Source organism: Equus asinus, unplaced genomic scaffold, assembly GCF_041296235.1.
Source record: "Equus asinus isolate D_3611 breed Donkey unplaced genomic scaffold, EquAss-T2T_v2 contig_803, whole genome shotgun sequence".
Lineage (NCBI taxonomy): Eukaryota > Metazoa > Chordata > Mammalia > Perissodactyla > Equidae > Equus > Equus asinus.
In genome coordinates, this window is record NW_027225520.1 from 1155354 (window position 1) to 1178101 (window position 22748).

At 40.0% G+C, this 22748-nt stretch overlaps 1 long non-coding RNA gene across 6 annotated transcripts; it reads left to right on the top strand.

Moving 5' to 3' along the window:
• Positions 1 to 4765: 4765 nt before the first annotated feature.
• On the top strand, positions 4766 to 20333 carry LOC123284406 (uncharacterized). 6 transcript variants are annotated; one of them, XR_011501303.1, is made up of 6 exons: positions 4766 to 6935; positions 9468 to 9559; positions 10422 to 10500; positions 12292 to 12389; positions 15332 to 15495; positions 17375 to 20333. It is a non-coding gene; the product is annotated as an uncharacterized lncRNA (long non-coding RNA). The 6 variants fall into 6 exon arrangements; XR_011501305.1 differs by having other exon boundaries at positions 4767 to 6935; positions 17379 to 20333; XR_011501302.1 differs by having other exon boundaries at positions 4843 to 6935; positions 12506 to 15495.
• Positions 20334 to 22748: the final 2415 nt, after the last annotated feature.

Here is a 22748-nt window from a genome sequence, read left to right on the forward strand (position 1 = left end):
TTTCCAGTCTTTCCGTGTATACATAAAATGTATACATTTTCATTAATCTCGTAATCCACATGTGACTTAGATAATACATAAATTAAAGCATCATTTAATTAACAAAATTCCTAAACCTGGGCTCCCCGCAACACATAAAGCATCTATGGATGGGCTTCACACAATCTGTAAAACCTCTGAAATTTTATCTTTTGTGTGTGGATTCAGTTTTCTAGGATACTAGGGTCCCTACTTTCTTATAACATACTCTCTGAGAGGTCTGTTACTCTATAAGAGGTTAAGAACTGTGGTTTTAGAGAGTATCTGATAGTACTTTTATATCATATGACTTTGAAAAACCATATAAAACAGCAAGTTGCATAAGGTTTAGAACACAGTTAGTGATTTCAAGGCATTCTTGGCTCTTTGGTAAGAAGACTTATTCAAAGGGAGAGATTATTAATTGTATCATAGCCATCACTGTTAAAGTCTATGAATTGGTTATTTCCCTTACCTTAACACACTGTCACAGGTTCACTAGGGTGAAGTGAAACTGTGCCTTCCTATAACGCTGTCCCTCAGGCCTGTCCCTTGGGAGTTTGGTTTCTCCTCTGCACCCAAACCAGACATGATTACAGAGCTGCAGGTTGATTCTCTACGATGTTCACTCCTCCACTGAATAAGAGTATTGCAAAGTAGTAGGTATGTTCACCTGGGTAATAAAACGACTTTAAGGCCATTAAAAATATAATCAGTCTTAAAAATAGATGATGACATAAAGAGATGGAAAGAGATTCCACGCACATGGATTGGAAGAATAAACACGGTTAAAATGTCCATACTACCCAAAGCAATCTACAGATGTAATGCAATCCCAATCAGAATCCCAATGACATTCTTCATGGAAACAGAACAGAGAATCCTAAAATTCATATGGGGCAACCAAAGACGCCAAATTGCTAAAGCAATCCTGAGAAAAAAGAACAAAGCTGGAGGTACCACCATCCCTGACTTCAAAGTGTACTACAAAGCCATAGTGATCAAAATGACATGGTACTGGTACAAAAACAGACACACAGATCAGTGGAACAGAACTGAAAGCCCAGAAGGAAAACCACACATCTATGGACAGCTAATCTTTGACAAAGGAGCTGGGAACATACAATGGAGAAAGGAAAGTATTTTCAACAAATGGTGTTGGGAAAACTGGACAGCCACATGCAAAAGAATGAAAGTAGACCATTATCTCATGCCATACACAAAAATAAAATGGATCAAAGACTTGAAGATAAGTCCTGAAACCATAAAACTCCTAGAAGAAAATAGAGGTAGTAGACTCACTGACATCAAACTTAAAAGGATCTTTTTGAATACCAGGTCTTCTCAGACAAGGGAAACAGAAGAAAAAAATAAGTGGGACTTCATCAGACTAAAGAGCTTCTGCAAGGCAAAAGAAACTAGGATCAAAACAAAAAGCCCACCAAGTGGGAGAAAATATTTGCAAATCATATATCTGACAAGGAGTTAATCTCCATAATATATAAGGAATTCACACAACTGAACAACAAAAAGACAGCACAATCAAAAAATGAGCAGGGGATATGAACATTTTTCCAAAGAAGATATACAGATGGCCAAGAAACACATGAAAAGATGTTCAACATCACTAATCATCAGGGAAATGCAAATCAAAACTACACTAAGATACCACCTTACACCTGTTTAAATGGCTATAATCACTAAGACTAAAAATAACAAAAGTTGGAGAGGGTGTGGAGAAAAGGGAACCCTCATACACTGCTGGTGGGACTGCAAACTGGTATAGCCACTATGGAAAACAAGATGGAGGTTCCTCAGAAAACTAAAAATAGAAATACCATATCCAGTTATTCCATTACTGGGTATCTACCTAAACAACTTGCAATCAATAATCCAAAGAACATATGCACCCCTGTGTTGATAGCAGCACTATCCACAATAGCCAAGACCTGGAAGCAACCCAAGTGCCCATTGACCAATGATTGGATAAAGATGATGTGGTATATATACAATGGAATACTACTCAGCCATTAAAAGAAGACGGATCCATCCCATTTGCAACAACATGGAAGGACCTGGAGGGAATTATGCTAAGGGAAGTAAGACTGAAAAAGACAAACACCAGATGATTTCACTCACATGTGGAATATAAACAAACACATGGACAAAGAAAACAGTTCAGTGGTTACCAGGGGAAGGGGGGTGAGGGGTGGGCATAGGGGGTGAAGGAGAACACTTACGTGGTGACAGACAAGAAACAATGTACAACTGAAATTTCACAATGATGTCAACTCTTATGAACTCAATAGAAATTATACATATATATAAGATCAGTCTTCAGATATCCAGTCTAGTAGAATGTTGCTTAACTCTTGAATTTGGATATCTTTCATTCCTCAGATTTGGGAAGTTTTTGGCCATTATTTCCTCAAATAAATCTTTTGTCCCTTTCTCTTTCCTTCTGGAAGTTCCATGATGCATATATTGGTCCACTTGCTGATGTCCCATAAGTACCTTAGGCTCTCTTCACTTTTCTTTATTCTTTTTTCTTTTTTCTTCTCTAACTGAGTAATTTCATATGACCTGGTTTCAACTTATTGATTCTTCTGCTTGATCAAGTCTGCTATTGAACCCCTCTGTGAATTTTTCATTTTAGTTATTTGTATTCTTCAGCTCCAGAATTTCTGTTTGGTCCTTTTTTATAGTTTCCATCTCTTTAATATTCTCATTTTGTTTGTGCATCATTTTCCTGATTTCATTTAGCTGTCTATTGGTGTTCTCTTGTAGATCATTGAGCTTCCTTAAAACTATTATTTTCAAGTGTTTGTCAGGTATTTGTTCATAGGTCACCATTTCTTTGGAGTTGGTTTCTGGAGATTTAGTTTGTTTCTTTGATTGCATCGTGTTTCTCTGTTTCTTTGTGTGCCTTTTGATTTTTTTGCTGACTTTTATGCATTTGAAAAATAGCCACCTCTTCCAGTCTTTGTGGGCTGCTTCATACAGGGGAAGACCTTCATCAGTCAGCCCAGTTATAGACTGTGGGCCCTCTGAAAGCTTTTGGGCAGATGTGACTCTCTAGGCTTGTGTATGTGATTTGCCAATTAGAGAGGTTTGCCAGTTTCTTTTTCAGGAGCTCATAATCTCTTGCTCCCTCTAATATCTGTCTGTAGTACTGCAGCTTCTTTGGTGCTGCAGCAGGAAGCCACCCCACTCTCCTTTGTTCTCATTGGCCCCCAGGCATCCAAATTACGTCAGCTCCCATCAGCACCCCAAATCAGGTGAGATAGAAACCAGTCCCAATGGCAGCCCTCCAAAACGCTGGCACATAAGACACACGCTCTGCTCTCCTCCCTCCCTCCCTCCCGAGGATGAAGCTTCGAGTTGGGCACCTACTCCTGATGGTGCTGAGCCACGCTAGGCTCTGTCTGGTGCCAGACCATGCCAGTTCCATCAGCAGTTCGGGTCAAGTGAGACAGAAACCAGTCCTTCAGGCAGCTCTCCAAAAAGACGGAACTGTGACTGAATTTTCCTCTCTTTTCTTTCCCCTGCTCCTCACGATGGAGGAGCTGTAAGCAGGGGTGAGCTGTGCTGGCTTGGGGGAGAGGTGGTCGCAGGGAAAATGAAAGGGCTCTTCTGCCTAGTTTCAGGGTGGAAGTTGTTAGCTTTGCCCTTACCCAGGGGACTGCAACTTCTTACCTGGCTTCTGAAGTTCTCACAAAGATACTTTGGTCCATGTATTGCTGTTACGACAGTGTCTCTGTCAGGGAAAAAGAGCCGGGACTTTGTATTCCTCCGTCTTGCTGATGTCTCCCTCAGAATGTTGCTTAACTCTTATGACCTGAGTTTCAGTGTCATGATGAAAGATTGTGAAGGAACAATGATGAAAGTTAGCAATGGAAACTTGCGAGAATGTTAAAAAGCAATAAGATGGTCAGACAACACTAAAATCTGAAAAGTCAAGTCAGGACCAGAGAAGACAAAATACAGTATTGTGCATAGGAAACATTTTCTTGAGAGCCTAGCAGAATCATGTTCAGGAAACTTATTGAGAGCCTGCCATTCATACTCAAATATTTAACTACCTTCTACTGTGTGCTGATCACTGGTCTAGGCACCGAAAGGCACTGCCTTTGTGGGACTCATGTTGTAGCTGGAAAACAAATAACTCATACTTTTAATATGAGCTGATCACAATGTAAGGGTGAAAAAGATATGGTCCCTAACCTTAAACAAATTTAGTCCACTGACTATACAGAGGGGTAAGCAAATATCTGCAATACCATGTGACTTAGGCGGTCGTAGAGTAAGCATAATTGTTGAAGATCTGTGAATAAAGGGAGGCTGAAGACAGCTGCATCGAGAAAGAGGTACCTGAGTTGGCCTTGATTAGGGAACTCTCATATTCATAAAAAGTCTATTCCAAAATCCTCAAAAGTCAAAGGAAAGGTATTGGCGCTGGCCCCATGGCCAAGTGGTTAAGTTCGCATGTTCTGCTTTGGTGGCGTGGGGTTCACTGGTTCAGATCCTGAGCGTGGACCTACCACCGCTCATCAAGCCATGCTGTAGCAGTGTCTCACATAGAAGAGCTAGAATGACCTACAACTAAGATATACACCTATGTACTGGAGCTTTGGGGAGAAAAAAAATAAAGAGGAAGATTGGTAACATGTTAACTCAGGGCCAGTCTTCCTCACCAAAAAAAAAGCATAAAAAAAAGAAAGGAAAGATGTTGTTAGGAACACAAGGAGCACAGCTGCGTGTGATTACAGTCATTAGACCCAGTGTTAGAAGCTACAGTGGGGCAATGAGAGACAGTTTTACCAAAGACCTTATGTGAACACAAGCAGAAACTAGGGCAGGGTTTTAAAAAATCTTTAAGGGTAATTTTTACCATCCATTATAATTGGATTTCTAATAATCATTCACATTTTTAAGTACAAATGTAACAAATATTGTACATGCCAAGTCCTTCCTCCTCACAACATCCCTGAGGTAGGTGCTATGCCTACCTTCATTTTACAGACGTGAAACAGGTTTGGTCAGCTGTGTAACTTATTCACTTAGCTGGTGAGGGAAAGATGTGGGACTTACCTGCATCTTTCTGACTCCACAGTCTGTTCTTAACCACTGTGACTGTTACGGATACACTTAGCTCCAAGAACGAAAAACCTGAAAAGTGACTAAAGTTTATTTTTCTCACATAAGAAGTCCAGAGGAGTTAGTTTAGGGATTTTGTCTTAAGCCTGTCTTCAAGGAACTAGGTTCCTTTTCTTCCCTATTGTCCTTAGTGTGTGCCTCTGACCTCAGACCAAGTCACAAAATGGCTGCTAGGTCCCAAGGCACCATATCCACGTTCCAGGACCGCCCCCCCCCAAAAAGGAAGGAGCAAAAGCCAAAGGCCTTTCTATCCAAGAAGAAAGGCCTCCTCAGAAACTCCAGCCCACATTTCATTGGCCAACCCTAGCAGCAAAGGAAGCTGGCAATTTGAGAGTTTTGTTTTCAGCCCCTTGACACAAATAATCCACATCAATCTACAAATCAAAATTGGGGTGAATTTATTATGAGTCAGGTCTGAGGACTAGCCTGGGGCCTTCCTCCCCCAAGGAAGGAAGGGCACCAAAGAAGTGGGGTGTACCGAGTGGTTATACACAGTCTTGGAACAAAGAGCATCCATCATATATGGCAGGAATATCCCTTTTACAATTATCGCGAGATGCTTTGCTGGCCCAGCAGGTCAGAGGTCAGTAGGTCAGTGGTCACAAGGTGGGTGGTCACACGGTGAGCACAGCAGGTCCATAATTAATCCTTAGTTTAGGGAGAGATGCATATTAAAGGAAATGCCGATGTCGGGGGAAGCTACCTCCTTATCTTTAAGGGCATTGTTCTTATCTTTGGGACATTGTAAGCGTTTAAAGCAGATGTACAATGCATGCTCAACAGACCTTTCTGGAAAAACAAGGTCAGGTCAAATTAGTTTCAAACCAAATGGCTTCCTCATATCCTCCAATATAGCCTACTGCTTGTCATTTATTTATCACCCTTACAGTGTAGGAGGCAGGTGAAAGTGAGTTGGGTGGGTGCTGAGTGAAGCCACTTAAACAGCACGTGCACAAACAACCTACACACTCACTCTGCTCAGTTACCTGCCTGAGAAAGTTGGAGTTACGAAGCCTAGTGTAGAGGGCTCACGTGACCCAGTCCTTTCTTTTCCTTCTTGTGTCTCTGTTCTCTTCAGCCAGACTTGGCTTTTTGCTCTTACCCAGCATGTTCTTTCCTTGAAGCCTCCACACTCCCACTGAGGCTCAACCTGCTCCCTGACGCCACCGCCAGTGCAGTCAGGACGCCTGCATTCCGCCACTAAGCGTGTATTAGTGTTAGAAGAGACGGCGCGTCACAAGAGAACCACAACCATACCTTCAACGCGAGAGAACGTGTGCTGCCCTCTCAGCAATCATGTCAAGGGCCAGGAGAGAAGGCTCTAGTATCTTCAGTGACCTGGGCTCCTTCTGTTTCGCGGCTCTGCCGTCTTCCACATGCGACTTCTGCCTCATTCCATCTTGAACACCGCAGAACGGCACGTAGTAGACACAAACGACAGGGACTGAGAGGGGTCAAAGCCAAGGGAGTGGTTTCCAGTCCTGAGCATGCTGCGGGGGCTTTTTCCGCTTTTCACCGTTTACTCGGAGTTAGCAGTTCGACCTGAGCTCCACTAGACGGCAGCACGTACACACATTGAGTATACCGATGTGCGAATCCTTAAAAACTCAAGGAAACAGAACCAGCAAACTCGGAAGAAACCTGAACTACACATCCCAGCATTCATCATTAAGCGCCTGACTTGTCTGCACGAAGGTCGGTCTCCGTTTGCCGCTCGCGCAGTGACCTGGAGGACGCCATCCACCTGCTGCTACTCTAAAGTAAGATTTCCTGGTATTTTTTCAATGAAACTTTAAATGGACTGGGAAAAGGAGATGTTTAATTTTTAGATGTTGCTTTGCTCTGCACGTTACTTATTTCAGGAAATCTTAGCAGTTAGATCAGGATAAGGATGCATTTGGAAGTCTGGTATCTTAAGTTTTTCAAAATAACCAAAGAAGAGAGGATTTTTCAGTGTTTTAAGTGAACATTTTTCTTCCGGGCTCACGAAGACAGAATTCCTGAAAATGCTCTGTCTCTGATAATGAAAAATTAACACTTTGATTCCAGTGTTTACAGTAAGAAAGCCATCAAGTTTGCTTTTCATATTGGATTTTACCATTTCAGTCTATGTTTGCAACTCATTTTCCCAAAAACTCTGTTTTAGCGTGGCAGTGCAGTTGACCTAACAGTAAACCTTTGGCTCCAAACTCCGGGCCCAGAAAGGCGGGGAGGCCGCCCGGAGCCCGGCGCCCAGAGCCGCGGGGCGCACGGGCTCAAGTCACAGCGTTTGATCCGCACGCTCAGGACTGGGGGTGGGTAAAGGTTCCTGGAGTCTCTCATTCCTAAAGTACATACTGAAAATATCTCAACTCTCCCCAAGTTTAAAGTGAGTATGAACCTCTCGTGTAAGAAGGGGGAAAACCGGTGAAAATTTCGTTGCCTCAGAGTGGCTGGGCTTCTTGGTGGCTGGCGAGGGCGGCCGCGGTCGGAGCGCCTCGGGCAGCGGCGAGCTGGTCCCGGAGTCGGGCGCCGGCAGCTCGGGGCAGCGCTGGGAGCAGAGGGAGCGAGCGCCCGGGCAGGGGCGGGGACGGCGGGGCACCCCCTGGAACGCCCGCCGCCTGTCCGCGCGTGGACGCCGCGGGCCCCGGGCGGCCGAGGGCTGGACGGCAGGCGTCCGGGCGACACGAGGCCCGCTGGGCCGGCTGGTGGGAGGCCCGGGTGCGACGCCGGCTGGGACGCGGGAAGGAGCGCGCGGGACCGGGCCGCACCTCGGGCCTTCGCCCCGCGCCCCGCCTCCCCCGGCGCGCCCGCCCCCGCCTGCCTGACGCCCCCCGCCCCGCCCCACTGGCGCGCCCGCCCCCGCCTGCCTGACACCCCCCCCCGGCGCGTCCGCCCACGCCTTCCTGACGCCCCCCCCCCCCGCCCCCGGCCCTCCCGCCCCCGCTTGCCTGACGCCTGCCCGCGTGAGCGCCCCCGGCGGGCGGAGCCGCGCGTGGCTGAGGAGGACGGAGTGGGGCTCGGGAGGAAAGGGCTTCGGGGCCCAGGCTGGAGAAGCCGCCTGCGCCTTCTCGGGCGCGGTGTGTGTGCGCGCGTGCTGCTTGAGTGCGTTCGCTCAACGCCCTCCCAGCTCGCTTCCCTGCCTTTCCCATCCTGAGGGGGGAAGACGGCGCCCCCACACGCCGGCCCCCGCGGCTGCTAGGGCTGGCGGGTGAAACGTGGGCCGGGGTTCTGAGCAGGCCTTCCTTCTTGGGTAGAAAGACCTTTGGCTTTTGCTCCTTCCCTTGGTGTTTTTTGACGCGGATGCGGATATGGTGCCTTGGGACATAGCAGCCATGTTGTGACTTGGCGCGAGGTCAGAGGCACACGTTGAGAACAGCAGGATGGGGGAGAGAGCCTGGCTCCTTGAAGACCACCTCATTTGATCATCGTTTGACTCCTCGCCACCCCGACCTCAGCACTAGCCGTTCCGCGCGCCCTGCAGTCGGCACTGATCAGACCTGATGCACGCCACCTTTCCCCCGGTCACAGTGTCTCAGTCCTGCCTGTCAGAAGTGACTGACTGTGGCTGTTAAAGCGTTAACTCCCGCCGGCTTAAGCTTGAGAAGAGGATCGGCAGCGTTATGGGGAGGCCTGCGTTTCGTCTGTCTCTCTCACCTGGACCAGGCCACATCAGTTTCCTCATCTGTAAAATGGGGGTATTGGACATGATTTGATTTTCCGGTTCTTTTGTTCAGTGACTTTCTGAGGCCGATGGTGAAATCTTTCCAAGGGACAAGGAAAAACCACAGATGAGAGCCAGCCCTGATGGCTTAGTGGTTAAAGTTTGGTGCACTCCACTTCAGCCTCCTGGTTCAATGTTAGCTTAGGGCGAATCTTCCCCTGCAAAAATAAGAATATAAATAAACAAACTAGAAATGATTGATGGTGCAAACCCAACGGAAGTTTACAGGACAGAAAGCAGGAAGGACATGCCCAGTGGCATAGCAGTGCGTGCGGGCACAGCGGGGAGGATGGGGAGGGGAGGACTCCACCCCTTCTGGATCAGCATTGGGTTCTCAAAAAACCGAAAGGTGGGTCAAGTCCAATGTCTGTCTCTTACTGAGTATCAGTTGAGTGGGCTGTGCCAAATGGTTTTGATGTACAAAGCTAGGTATCTAGAGTGGGCGCTCTTGGAGAATTCTCATGGTGGGAATATTTGTGCTGAGGTGCCATCTTCAGGTTCTTAAAGGAGTACATTGAACCATTCATTCTAGATGTTACTGCATAGGACCATGTCTACAGTGCATGCCATTAAATACACGTGTCTGTAGATTAAACCGCAGGTTCCGTTATGGGTCGACTTGATGGGAAGGTCATCGTCCTGACAGCTGCTGCTCAGGGGATCGGCCGGGCCACTGCCATAGTAAGTTACTATCTCTGTTTGCTTCCTGCCTTTGGAGGTGTTGAATCACGTGGACAGATCCCATGGCTGTTTAATTCTGCTCTACTTCTTTTTTTTATTGGCTTTTGTGCTTCTGTTGTCTTAAGTTACAAAAATAAAAGTTGCTACTCTTGATCCCAGGCAGATGAAGCAAGGCTTACCTCACATATTTATTATGTGACGTCTCATAACTTTTGACGCTGAGAACTTATTTCTTTGCCTCAGTTTCTCTGCACTGTAATAAATTTGTTACAGCGGGCCTAAAGGAGTACATAGCCCTCTGAAATCACCTCAGTTCAGACATAGGACTCCAGAGTTCTAAGACTATCAGGTTACCTTTACCTTGTAATTTATAGCAGCTTCTTGCACATTATAGTCCTCACTTGAGCTAATAATGCAGCTTAACTGTAACGGTAGGATTAGTTTGATATTTGTGAAAACACTAGTATACTCTTAGGAGGAAAAGTGTTGAAATAACCCATTTTTCTCATTATTTGGGGTTTAGTCACCTGCTCAGAAATGGAATAAAGGCTGTCAAATCATAGAATAGTAGTATTTTGAGAGGTGTTAATAACAGAATCCTAGTTTTTTAAAAACACTATTGTATTTGATGTTACTAAAAGGGACAAAGTCAGATGACAAGCACAATGTATGTCATGTTGTACTAATTAATGATAAAAATAACAATGGGAAGGGCTAAGTGAGACTAGATAGTTTGAAATTCCACCCATGTATAAGGAAAACAATGAAAATAAGATAAAGGGAGAAAAGGCTAAAGGATTTTCTATTCATGAGAGCAGCTTAACCAAGTAAACAAAGGATTCATTTGTGTGTTGTCTTCCAGGCTTTTGCAAGAGAAGGTGCCAAAGTCATAGCCACAGATATCAATGAGTCCAAACTTCAAGAACTGGAAAAGTACCCGGGTAAGCAACTCAGCAGCTTGAACTTGGGATTCAGAGTCCATAAGGTATTATAAAAAACAGTACTCGTCTGCTGAAAGAAAATTACTTGGCTGGTCAGCTCCACCGGCCATCTTCTTAGAGCCTGATTCTTTGATATCAAATCTATATCCTGTGAACCTACAGACAAAAATCTGTATACTTAAATATATAAAAGTTGTATACTTAAAATTTTTTTTATCCAGCATGTTGAAGGATTCAGTACCTAATTACAAAGTTGTATGTGAAATTTAACAGTTGTTGCGTTAACTTTTAATGACAACTTTCACTTCTGTGCCCTACTCAGCACAGTGCTGTCCAGTAGGAAAATGATGTGAACCACGTGTGTGATTTAAATTTCCTGTGGCTACATTTAAAAAGTAAAAAGAAACAGATGAAAATTAATTTTAGCAATGTATTTTATTTAACTAAATATATCTAAAATACCATTTTAACATACTCAATATAAAAAAAATTTATGGAATATTTTACATTCTTTTTTCATACTAAATCTTTTAAATTCACGTGTGTTGTACACTTACAGCGCATTTCAGTTCTGACTAGCTGCATTTCAAGTGCTTAGTAGCCACATGTGCCTGGTGGCTACCATATTGGAGACAGCTCAGCCCTAAAGTCACATATGATCAGAAACCCTAAGAGATTATGCAAATTATTTCGCTGTGTATCACCCCTTACTGCACCACACTGAACTCAACTCCAGCATCAAAGGACTTCAACTAGAGTTCCTCTGAAAGAAATCAGAACAGACAGCTCATTTGAAAGTTAATTCTTCCAGCAAAATAGAACAGGTTATATAATCAAATGCAAATTAGCACATTGAATTCATGAACGGAATTAGACTATGCTATTTTAATTATTGGATTGTTTATTTATTATTGGAAAATTATTTAATTTTAATAATAGGGAATTTTAACTCCAAGTCAGAAAAACGCTGTTGTACTGAAAAAGTATTGAAAAAGTACTAAGGGAAGAAAGTCCTCCCAAAACTTTCTCCCCTTTCTCTCCTTTTCTATGTTTATAATCTTTTCTTTCTATATCTATAAAAGAATAATAAACCATATTTTTTTTAAAAACATTAAAATAGTGACTTTCTTTTATTAGAGAATGTTTGGGGTTTTTTAGTAACTATTACAGTGTGTCTCTGAGATCCAATGCTGGATCTCTCATGTCTAGCTTTCAAGTGTTTCATCCCTTCTCCTGGCCCCTCATTTCTTCTCCTTGCAATTTAGTGCAGAAATAAGTGATTATACCCTTGACTGACAAAGTTGTTTCCAATAAATAATGGAATTGACATGAAGGTAAAGTGCACAAATGGAAGCAGTCTCCTGTCTCACTGCCCTGCCCTTCCCTACCCCTCACTCAGATAGGATTCAGTGTTCCTGGGGCAGTGACTCACCTCTGGGGAAAGAGCAAGCCTGCGCTCTGTTATTACTGCTGGCTCACTGAGAAGCATCTAATATAGATCATACTTCACTGTAAAGTCTTTTCTCAGAAAAGGCCTTTAGTATTCAATTTAGAGAGTGAAGAGAAAGGGAGGGAAAGAGAGGTGTGTTATTGGGAGTTCAGGATGGGGAGGATTTTAAGATTTTTATTAATGAGATTCTTAAGATTCTTAAGACCCTACCAATGGTCAACAATCCTATGAAGGCAAAATGGACAGATACTGTAATCTTTGTACTTCAAAGCAGCTACATCTACAAGACTAAACATTTTTTATGGGTATAAGTAAATAATTTCCCTTGTTTTATGTTTCAGGTATTCAGACTCGAGTCCTGGATGTCACAAAAAAAAAAACAAATTGATGAGTTTGCCAATGAAATTGAGAGAGTTGACATTCTCTTTAATGTTGCTGGGTAATTCATAACTTTTTAATTTCATTCTCCTCACAGAAAGTTTTCTATGTCTTTTATTAAAAGAAATTTGATAATATGGCCAAATTATTCTTTGTGAACCCTAATATATTCCTTAGGAAATAAAGCTGGATTTTGGACAGAATTTTTGTTACAAGTAAGATTCAGCAAGTAAAACAGCCATAGAAGTTGACATGTGCTTGGGGCCTAAAGGCACTTAAGGATACTCAAGACAACTGCTACCAATCCAACGCTGTTGATCTACCTAAGGCTGGGGACAGGCTCACACCAGTGGACTTGTCACTGATGTTCCACTAAGACTTATAAAATAAAATTAAAAACTGTTTTCCAGGAGTGTCTTTAAGGCAAAGTATATCTGCCAAAAACTGAGTACTCAGTTTATTGAAATGCGAATGTTCCCCATTTGTTGGCACAACATTCTGGCAAGTTCTTTCTACCTCCCAAGCGCAGCATTTCTTATTAGGACAATTAATCCCAGCAAAAGAAGTTTCACTCTGTTGCTTTATATACAGCACAAAGAGAATGGCTTAATTGAACTTGATAGAGTAGTACCAAACTTGCTGAACCATGCTTGAAGGATGAGAGACTGGAGCTGGAGCAGCCCCATGTGGAGCAGCTAGTGCTTGTGCTCACTCTCCCTTTTCAGGCATGACAGTAGAGATGAGGACAGTTGAGGCTTACGCAGGACTAAGTAGATAGAGTCTGATGTTCCACTTTTCTTGTGTGGTGTTAACGTTTATACTGTGGCATTGATAGAAAAATCCTAGAGCCTTCTTATGTATTTTTATGATTCTTCCTAATCATGTTTCAGTATGAAAAAAGTCTGTCTATTCATAGTTTATCATGTGTTACAATGTATGGAAATTAAAGCAACAATTTATGATTATCTATTTTATAAATAATCTGCTCATCTTTCATAGAAGAATATATTCAGAACCATGAAAAAATCAACTAGCAAAATTATTTTTTGAGCATCTATTAAATTTTCAGCAAAGTAAGGGATATAGAAATATAGCATGTGGTTCTTGCTGTCATTTGATTGAACTGGAAGTACAGTGGTACATGGGAATCACAACTGACAATATTTTATAAGTAATTACATAATTTTGGTCCAGGGGACAGTGAAATCAATTAGGACCCCATTGTTATAAAGCTTCCTTGAGGAAATGTGACTTGGAAAATAGCAAAGGCTATTTTGAGGGTTTTCTTTTGTTCTGCTTTGTTTACTCAGTATGTCAGAACTGTACAGTAGCGATATTACTTTGCTGCCCTGAGATGGTGAGATACTTGTTTTCCCTGCAACTTTGATTTCCCTTGAGAATGATAAGTTCTTGCCACCTGAGGGCACTGCTGCTCTTGAAATCAGAGTCCACTGGGGCAAGTGTCCTCAGTTGTTTGTAATGGCGTTGATATTTCCTGTGCATTTGGTATAGAGCTTCTTATGTTTGGGGGCTCCAGACACTTGCCGCCTTCTTTTAAAAGAAGGATCTTGTTTTCAAATAATGAATTTTTTACCTTAAGTTGTTGAGACACTTACTTACCTAATGTACCAAGTGATACTATGTTTGAATTGTTAAAAGTCTTGGTTAGGGAAGGGACAATGGTCTAAGTCAATAAATGAAAATAAAAATGAAAAGGAAGTGGAATAGAAATCGTTTTTAATGATAATTTTTCCCCATTGTTTAATTACTCTTCCAGTTTTGTTCATCATGGAACCTGGTGACTTTTATTGTGATATTATTTCACACTTACGTAAGCATTACAAGACTAGTACAAAGAACTCCTGTTTACCCTTTATCTAGAGTTCCATTGTTAACATTTTGTCCCAACTACTTAATTAGTTGCATTTTCTCTTCTTATATTCATTTTTTTTCTGAACCATTTGAGAGTGAGTTGCAGACATCATGCTCCCTTTCCCCTGAATTCTTCAGTATTTCGGAAGGACAAGAATATTCTTTTATGCAAATAACAAATCAGAAACTTTAAATATGTATAATACTCTTATCTAATGCAAAATCCATATTCAGAGTTTCCACTTGCCCTGATGTCTTTTAATTTGGAACAGTTCTTCTGCCTCTCATTGTCTTTCTTAACTTTGATATTTTTGAGGAGCACAGGCCAGTTATGTTTTTATAAGGTCCCTCAGTTTGGGTCTGTGTGATGCCTCCTTATGATTAGATTAAGGTTATGCATTTTTGGTAGAAATACAACAGAAGTGATACTGTGTTCTTTTTAGTGCATCTTGATAGGAGACACATGATGTCAATTGATCCCAAGACTAGTGATGATAATTTCGATCGCTTGGTTAAAGTGGTATCCACCAGATTTTTCTATGTAAAGTTAATTATTCCCCATTTTTAACCACTAAATAATTTGTGGGGAGATACTGAGACTGTGTAAATATCTTATTCCTTAATAAACTTTCACTTACTAGTTTTAGCATTAATTTATTACTATGACTTTTAAAAAATGTGGTGATTGATTTCATTTATTTTACGCTTACTGGCATTTACAAAGATGCATTTGAAGAACAACATTTTTAAAAGTTATTTTATCGTGGAGAAACGATGGTGTAAAACAGTAATAGGTCTCAAATTTGAAAATAAATTGCTATGATGAAACAAATGAGAATGTGGAGTCATAAAATATAATAGAAAATAGGGGTGCATGGGATTCTTGGGATTGCTGATTTCAGGTTCTTAGGATAGATACCCAGTAGTGGCATAGCTGGGTCATAGGGTATTTCTATTTTTAACTTTTTGAGAAATCTCCATACTGTTTTCCATAGTGGCTGCACTAGTTTGCATTCTCACCAACAGTGTATGAGGGTTCCCTTTTCTCCACAACCTCTCCAACATTTGTCACTTTTTGTGGTTTTGGATCAGCAATCCTAAGAATCCCATGCACCCCTATGTTCATCGCAGCATTATTTACAATAGCCAAGACATGGAACCAACCTAAATGCCCAGAAACTGACGACTGGATAAAGAAGATATGGTATATATACACAATGGAATACTACTCAGCCATAAAAAAGGACCAAATTGTTCCATTCGCATCAACATGGATGGACCTTGAGGGTATTATGGTAAGCAAAATAAGCCAGACAGAGAAAGACGAACTCTATATGACCCCACTTATAGGTGGAAGTTAACATATAGACAAGGAAAACTGATCGGTGGTTACCAGGGAAAAGGGGGGGTGGGGGGAGGGCACACAGGGTGAAGTGGTGTACTCACATCATTACTAACGATAATGTACAACTGAAATCTCACAAGGTTGTAATCTATCATAATCTTAATAAGAAAAATCATAGAAAAAATATAATAGAAAATAATACAAAGCCAACATATGGATAGGTCTATGGAAATTGTGTTAAAAGCCTGCCAATTCCAGATTTGTTCTATTTCTTGTAATTTGTTTAAGAACAGTTTGCAGAAAAATAACCCATGTGTAACAATTTGCTGCTTTTCCCATTTTTGACCTTTGGTTCCCGACCTTTCTCTAGAATAAAAAATACGGATTGTGGGGGAGATTTGTAGGGGAAAGAAAAAGAGACCCAACTGCTGAGCCTTTAATGAATTTTTATTTACCCTGCAGTCGTTAAAAACAATATAGACACATTAAATAAAAGAGAACTCTCCAAAAATCTTGTTAAAGCAGGATTTCTCAGCAGGATCACTGTTGATGCATTGGGCCAGATGATTGTTTGTCGTGGGGGCACTCTTGGGTGCGTCGTAAGATGTTTAGCAGTATCCTTCGCCCCTTCCCCACTATATGCCAGTGATGACCCCATCCGCTGTTGTGATCTCCCAAATAGTCTCCAGACATTGTCACATGTACCCTGGGGGCAAAATTGCCCCCAGAGAGAGCTGCTGTCCTCCAGCGGTGTTTTGCTCCAGCTCCCGTGGTGCTTTAAAATTCCTTGGACATGTGCATGTATAATGTTCACATAGTTAGAAATAGTTTTGATTAAATTTGAGAATCAGTATTTTCACTTAAAAATGTAGTTTACGTAGTTATTTTTTCCATCTTTTTTATTGTGGTAAAAATATACGTAGCATAAAATTTACCATTTTAACCATTTTTAAGTGTACAGTTCAGTGTCTTTAAGTAAATTCATAGTATTGTGTAACCATCGCCACAGTCTATTTGCAGAACTTTTTCATCATCCCAAAGAGAACCTGTGTATCCATTAAACAGTAATTCCCCGTTCCTGTTCTCTCTATCCTCTGTTAATTTCTGTTCTGATTTCTGTTTCTTTCAGTTGTTTTTAATCCATTTAGCTATAGCGTAATTTACTCTATTATTCTCTGTGACAATGGCTTCATTCATTCTTATAAGGCGTTTTAAAAGGTTATTTCTTTAGTTTATATTCCTAAGAGAGGGATTAGTGAATCAAAGGTTATGACGTTTATGATTCTTCTGTAATTTACCAATTGCTTTCTAAAGGGTTTATACTTATTTACACTGTTAGCATAATGTGTGAGAGTACCCATTTCACTGTACCTTCATTGGGCATTATATTTTCAGTTGTTGGGTGTAAAATGGTACCTTGCTATAAAGAGGTTAAAGGTAGTTCAACACATTTTACTAATTGCATCTTTTGTGAGAATTGTTCTATTCTTTGTCCTTGATGTCCTTGTCTATTCCTTTGATGACAAAATTTTTTAAAATGTATTTGATATCTTAATAGAAATAGATGTTAGTTTTTCATCATATTTCTGGGGGTATTTTTCTTGGCTTGTTTTCCTTTTTATTTAAATTGTTACGGTCTTGAAACTTACAAATATAACTTGGCTTGGCTTAGGTCTTTCACCATAACAGATTATAGTTGGCAGGGATGGGGAATAGCATTCTGTGAAAATCAGAAGTAATTTTTATGTGACTGGAAATGTTCTTTTAACATGTTCATAGTCATGTCTAAGAATATACTGTTTATACTGTTTTACCTTTTTTTTTTTGAGGAAGATTAGCCCTGAGCTAACATCTGCTGCCAATCGTCCTCTTTTTGCTGAGGAAGACTGGCCCTGAGCTCACATCCGTGCCCTTCTTCCTCTACTTTATATGTGGGACGCCTGCCACAGCATGGCTTGACAAGCGGTGCCATGTCTGCAGCCAGGATCTGAACCCGTGAACCCCGGGCCCCCAAAGAGGAACGTGCAAACGTAACTGCTGCACCACCGGTCTGGCTCCTGTTTGCTTTATCTTTAATAATTTAAGTGGATTTTTCTAACTTTTGTTTTATTTCTAGTGTTGTATTTGAATTTGCTATTCCTTTCTCTAAAAGAGAGCTCTGCAAGTTTTTATGTAATAACGATTTTAGAAGTGAAATTTTCATGGTTTTGAATCTTGTAATGGTATGGCTAGTCTTTTGCTTTCTAAGAACTGGCTAAGACCATATGCGTAGATACATTTATTTCCTCTTATTTACTGTATTTCTGTTTTTCAAGAAAAGTACCTGAGGACAGGATTTTTCCTCCATGTGGACGCTAGACATATTTAATGATATCCTTCTAAGGAAGCAAGGGTATGGTTCATATTTCCTTAGTTTTGAGTAGTGTGGCCTAGTTGTGATCCAGTTATAAAAGAGTGAGGAGTTCAAAACATTTCCTTTTATTCATAAATTTGTTTCATCAAAGTTATTGTTAAAGCCAACATTTATTTGTGTAACGATAGATAATAAATCTTTGTTATTTGTTGCATGTGCTTTTCTAAAAATTAGGAAACATGGTAGGGGGAGGAAGTCTGTCTTTACTCTTGGGCCAGATCTCTGTGAGGATTATTGAGTCTCTTGCTTTTGAAAAGATAATTAGTTAACAATGATAAACAGTGGAATGATGGGCAAAGTAGATTTATTATATGACACAGCTCCCGTTCAGCGATGATAGCTAGCTTGATTTACACTTAGACTTAAATAGTTGGTGAAGGAATGAAATAACTTTGAAACTTTGGGTGATATAAAGTAAGTCAAGGTATTATCAGGTTATGGGTAGTGTTTTTAATAGAATGAAATATTGAAAAAGCACTGGAGTAATACCATGCTTTCTGTAACTTAGTTCTGGGTCTTCTATTACTTGTGTGTCCCTAGGTCTCAATTCTTTCTTTCTTTCTTTTTTATTTGTGTGAGGAAGATTGGCCCTGAGCTGACATCTGTTGCCAATCTTCCTCCTTTTGCTTGAGGAAGATTGTTGCTGAGCTAACATCTGTTCCAACCTTCCTCTATGTTATGTGGGATGCTGCCACAATGTGGCTTGATGAGCAGTGTGTAGGTCTACACCCAGGATACAAACTGGGGAAACCCGTGCTGCCAAAGCGAGTGTGTGAACTTAACCACTTGGAAAGTCAAATATAAAGTTGGATTGATGATCCCTTTCAGAAGCAAATTTAATAGCTGGGACGTTATCTTAACAGTCATCTAGTAAAGTTCTCTCATTTTACAAGTGAGGAAATTGAGCTCTACTGAGGTTGCAGTTTGCTTAAGGTCATAACTCTAAGTAGTAATTAGGACTAGAACCAAGATTATTTGACTCCCAGATCAGGGTTCTTGGTGCAGTACTATGCTTTTAATAGCCCATTAGGATTTTTTGTATGTATTTTATAACAATGAAGAATGTAGAATATTTTTCTGTAAGTCATGTCAGAACTCTTGTTCAAGAAACCAAAGGACACTTGTTATGTCTTAAAGTAATTTTTACAGTTTTGTGTCATTGCTACAGTCTCAAGGAAGTAAATTAGCTACAATTCTATTGTTGTGACAGTGGATTATTTAGAATCTTCTTGATTCCTTGTGTTTTTGTTCATATGCTTCAGAGTTGTTTCCTTACTATTTAAATTAAGATAAGGTGATTATTTACTGAAATCACTACAACATAACTCAGAAGCTAAGGGAACTTTCTAGGAGTGTGCAATTAGTGACATAGTTGTTTTCGATCAGAAAAGTTTCCTTTTCTAATCTCAAAGTAGTTTGTATGTGTTCTTTGTTCTGATGTACAGTTTCTACTTTGGATTTGCATGCTCCATAGTTTTGACTCTGTTTTAAGTTCCATAACCAGTTTAACAGTATGACCTTTAGAGGTCAGAATAAATTCCATTTGCTAGGTAGAAAGGTCTTGATGCCTACCTATAGCAGGAGGAAGTCTGGAATAGGAGAAAAAAAGTGTGAGTAAACCAATTCTAGTCTTCTATAAAATTTGAGTAATTTAAACTAATCTTTCTGCTGTGAAAAAATATTCCTTATTTGACCTTTCCATCGTATGTCTTATATTAGAACTTGGAATTCCATTTCGTTATTACCTATGTGATTTTATTATGGTGAAAAATGTGGAATAAGTTAGAAGTTGGCCAAAGAACAGTTACCCTTCCCTTACATTCTTTGATCAGAGTGGGGAAAGTCCAGAAGCTTGGATCAGATTTATGGAACTCATGTCAAGTCCTGGTAACTCTCTTACTACTTTCCTAAATGCACACTATAATAATAGATCAAGAAATATGGAGGTACCCAGAAGATTTAGAACTTAATTGTCCATAAAAACAAGGATCAGTATCTTTCTACAAGATTATCGTTTAATGGGGAGCCAGGATTAGTTACACCTTTAATACTATAAATAGTTGAAACAGCTTATTTTATCTGCAAAGTAAAAAACATCCAACTATACAAATAAGATAAGGATTGTTTTAACCATTCAGCTTATTCAGCAAATACTTATTAAATGGCTGTTTATTTACTAGGGGATACAGTCGTGACGTCCATACTATCCTGTGGCTCTAGAGAGCTGTTTCTTTCTAGTGTCATATGTATTTGTGGAATTTTTATGTAATCAAGTAGAATATGTTTAATTATAGCTGTGTTTGATTTGCTGTAAATTCAGGACATTGGACTCACTTGTTTAAAGCCCCCATCTAATTAAAACATTGCTAAGAATTGTTTTTCCTGAGTACTTTCTTTTTTTTCTTTTTTTCCTGAGTACTTTAAAAATCTCTCCCCATTTTTTACTTGCTATATTAAATGAAAGCAAACCTCTACTTCTTAAGTACTTTGTAATTCAGATCTGGCTAAGGTATGATTTGGGAGTTATCAACTACATTTAGATTCTGGCTCCACAATTTATTTACATTGTGACTTCGGGCAAGTTACCTAACCTCCCTGTGCCTCAGTTTTCTCATCCGTACAATGGAGATAATAATAGTACCTATCTTATAGGGTAGTTCTGAGGATTACCTGAGATAATGCGTGTTAAGCACTTAGAACAGTGCTTAACCCAGTAAATGTTACCTATGGCGGTTGAATCTTCTCTAGGAACACCCAGTGAGGTGTAAGGGCAGGGGACGCTTGAAATGAATGACTTGTATGTTTTTATGTCATGAATTCACAAATAAGCATTAATCCATGTTTAACTGAATATAATCAGAAGTGTGTGAGTTTAAATTCTAGATTTCCTTACTTATATAAATGCTTATCTATACAAATTTGAGTACCTACTGTTTATAGGCCACTTATTCTAGGGTATAGAACACTGAGCTAGGTGTTAAAATAATATTCTTTATATATTTAACTTTCTTATTCTGGAAAATCACAAGTGTATTCAAAAAGAAGAAAATAGAACCCTGCCAAGTACCTGTCACCAAGCTTCAACAATTACCATCTCATGGTTAGTTGAATTTCATATAGACCCACCCAGGTCCCCCCTCACTGGATTATTTTGAAACAAATTCCAGACATCATATTATTATATTGAATTTTTTTGTTTTTTAAAAAAACTGTGCCGTAGAGTGTTTGCCTAAAATGAACTATTTGCAAAAAGACAAGTTGATTTTTTTTTATTTTCTTTTGGTGCCAATACAAGAAACAGGTAGCATTCTTGATTTCCTTTAAGTGGTAGTATCTTTGGTGTTTGGCGTCCATCATAATTGTAGTTTAGAGGTTATTGTACTCTTCATGTTATTTTTTTAAAGATTTTTTATTTTTTTCCTTTTTCTTCCCAAAGCCCCCCAGTACAGAGTTGTACGTTCTTCGTTGTGAGTCCTTCTAGTTGTGGCATGTGGGATGCTGCCTCAGCGTGGTCTGATGAGCAGTGCCATGTCTGTGCCCAGGATTCGAACCAACGAAACACTGGGCCGCCTGCAGTGGAGCGCGCAAACTTAACCACTCGGCCATGGGGCCAGCCCCTACTCTCATATTATTGAAGTATAAATATTTCAACATTTTATTATGAAAAATTTTCAAACTTACAGCTAGATTGAAAAAATTTTACATATACTTACTGGAGTCTACCTTTAGTATTTTACTGTACTTATTTCATCACATATTTATCTATCTATCCAACTCTCCATTGATGTAACAATCCATCTTGTTTTCTTATTCATTTCAAAGTAAATTGAAGAGATCAGGATAATTGAAGTTTAATTTTTAAAGTTGCCTTTTCAACTAGATTTTATCAGATTTCTTGTTCTGCATAAAATTTGTTGTTGTGAATGATGGTTTATATCTGAAGTTCTGAGTTGTGACAACTCATTCTCTGTGGTTTCAGTGCTTCTCATTTTGAACTTTGCTTTCATACACTGGGAACCTTTCTTAGAGTATTTAGCTTATGTCCCAGTAATTCATATTTAGCCAACACTAAATAGAATGAATAATGAGGGTTTTGCATGTGTGTTTTCACTGGTCTTTTAAAAAACACTATTCTAGGAAGTCCTTGTGTGTCCCAGGGTGATACAGCAAACTAATATGCTATTTTAGGAATCTCCTTTAAATTTTTCCATTTAACGATTATTTTGAGGGCCAAAAGTCGCTGTTTTGGTGTGTAGCTCTTTTTCTTGGATCTTGGTATTCTGTAAAGTGCCTAAATATACTTTGATCTCCACATGACTGTGTAACTTGTGACAGAAAAAGCTGTTCTCCACACCATGAGCTTCTTGAATGCTAATGATAGCCATGTAGTAAATGCTTATTGAGTAAATAAGTAAAGCAAATGTATCAATTCTTATCTTTATTTTGTTTTTTGAAGTTTTCGTTTCCCTTAAAACTTACATGAAGGAAAGAAGGCTACTTTTATTCTCTGTAGAACAAAGTGAAGTAAGTTGTTTATATTCTAAATACTTCGTTAGCATATTTTCAGACTTAAGTTATTGTAAGGTAGAGGTAATGAGAGTTCTAGAACATGCACACTCTGAATTTATTTAATTGTGAAATATTCCAGACAAGAACACAATATAAATACCTTTCCACCTACTACCCAGCCTTATGAAATCTTATGTCACATTTGCTTCAGATTTCTTTTAGAGAAGTAAAACATTACAGGTAGACATGAGGTCTCATGGATTTTAAAATATTGTCTACAT